We start from the raw sequence: 2,500 nt of genomic DNA on the forward strand, positions 1-2,500 counted from the left end.
ACTTGTTCTTGGCGGTTCACAAGACCCCATCACAACTGTGAGTCGCTGTTAGTCTTGATCTGTTTATTCAGCCTGTTGACAGCAAGGGGTTCAACCTTGTTATAATTAGTGATGGCTGATTATTTAAAGGTGTCATCACATTTTTTTTTCTTTTACGGATAACCCGGTTATTAATGCGATTCAAACTATGCATTCCCTATAAAGAAAATAACATCATCATAGAAAAGTTTTTTGTTTGCTACGTTTTCGAAATATTTTACCTGCACTAAACTAACTGCATAAGGATCGTTAACTAAAAGCCGATTTCAACGAATCTATAACTTTTAATCTGGCAATTTACATCTGGTCGGATGTCAGCTGTAAGTTAGTCAGGGGTAATTTTCCTTCTGCTTAATCATTCGGTTCCCAAGAGCAGCTCACGTTCAAGAATAATTACTCGACTTGTCGGCCATATCAACGAATGTATCTTCTGCTCGACTGGAGTTGTTTATATCGGTGACGCCATATTGCTTTCGAGACCATTTCCTCTCGACCGAGTTATGGTGCCAGCGGTCTGGCATTCACGTGAGCTGGTTGAATCATAATGGCATGTGTGCATATGCTTGGATTGCATTGAGTGTTTGTGCTTGCATGGACGTGTGGGTGTATATTTGCGTCCGTCCGTGGGTGGGTGCGGTATTTAAAGTGCATGCCTGTTTAAGCAGCACCTTGGCAATAGACGCTTTAGGCCTAGCTCGACTTGTTCCTTAGATGGCTAAAAGGGCGATAGGCCCCTACCTGAGTCTGGTCCCAGAGTCAGATAAGGCAGGTGGAACCACTGGCTTACAAAAATAAATAAATAAATAAATAAATAAATAAATATAATAAAAAAATACAAAGAAACAGGAAGCAGTGAGTAAAACAACGCAGGGATAACGCTCGTATATACCGAAGGCCTCTTCACTATATTGCTCCTTCAGAAAATGCCCTCAGACAATAGAGCGAAAAGGCCTTCGGCATATTCGCATGTTCTCTTGTTCTTCCCCTCCTAGCTTTATTTAAAAATTTGTTCAGCCCGAATCCAACATAGTGCAGGAGAGACGAACCATTTCATGTGACTAAGATTTCTCGGAAATATGTTTGAGCAAAGAAAGACGAATACAAACTTGTATATATTTTCCTTATCGGTATTCCTCTTCCCATCAAAGAGCCTTGCTTTCACCAGATGTACTTTGTTTATAGTCTTGCACAAATTAGTTTACAGAAGAGACAATTAAACAGTAGTGAAAACATATGGTTGACACTTATGATAATCTAGGAAGATAATTAATTACATAAACAACCGAATATATAAGTAAATAAGATGTAAAGATATCAAAACACACAAAATATAATCATGAAAGCTCTTCTCAACATCTCCCCCCCCCTTCCATCATGCCGTGACACCGAGGCATCTGCAGCCCTCGCCAGCCACCGATAGAGAGAGGAAATATGTGGAGGTTAAATAAACAAATTCCCTCCCTTCCTCTTGCTTCCTCCCTTTCCCTTCCTCCTCTCTTCCCCTTGGATTCACCTTTTTTCTTATCTCTTTTCCATTCCTTCCCTCCCACCCTCTCTTTCTCTCTCCTTCTTTTCTCCTCCTACTCTTCCCTCCCTCCCTCTATCCTCCTGCTCATTTCCTACCTCATTCCCTCTCTTCCTCCCTCTCTACTCCTACTCCTTATTCCCCCCCTTCCTTCCTTCTCTGTCCCTCCTTCCTTCCTTCCTCTGTCCCTCCTTCCTCCCCTCTCTCCTCCTACTCCCCGTTCCTTCTCTCCTTTCTTCTCTCCCCCCCTCTCCCTCTCCTCCTACTCCTCCCTTCCACCTTCCCCCTCTCCTTCCCTTCCTTACTCTCTCCCTCTCTCCTCCAACTCCTTGTTCCCTTCCTTCCCCCCTCTCCTTTCCTCTCCTCCCTCCCCTCCTCTCTCCTTCGACTGCTCATTCCCTCCCTCTCCATTCCTTCTCCCCCCTCCCTCTCACCTTTATTCCCTCCCTCCCTCCCTCAGTCCCTCTCCTTTCCACCCTCCCTCTCTCTCACCTTTATTCCCTCCCTCCCTCCCTCCCTCAGTCCCTCTCCTTTCCACCCTCCCTCTCTCTCACCTTTATTCCCTCCCTCTCTCCCTCCCTCCCTCTTTCCTCCTACTCCCCGTTCCCTCCCATCCTGTCCCATTTCCCTCCATCCTTCTTCTCCTCCTCCTTCCTCGAACATTAAACCTATCAATAACCGAGTCAACAACAACATCCGTGCCCATGCTTTCCCCTTTGTTTATTGTTGCAGTTTTCTCTCGTCACGTCGTTCAGTGAGCGAGTGTTTCGTTCAACGGCACTTTGTTTCGTTCAGTGTAGATAAGCCGGGGTGACGGTCGCAATCTGATGAATATTGTTAATGGTATTATTGTTATTATTGTCATTATCATTATGATTATTAGCATTATTATGATTATTATTGTTGTCATCATCGTTACTGTTATAATTATTACTA

The sequence above is a fragment of the Penaeus japonicus genome, unplaced genomic scaffold (genome assembly GCF_977035675.1).
Source record: "Penaeus japonicus unplaced genomic scaffold, GWHDUDI00000001_assembly GWHDUDI00000004, whole genome shotgun sequence".
NCBI classification, from domain to species: domain Eukaryota; kingdom Metazoa; phylum Arthropoda; class Malacostraca; order Decapoda; family Penaeidae; genus Penaeus; species Penaeus japonicus.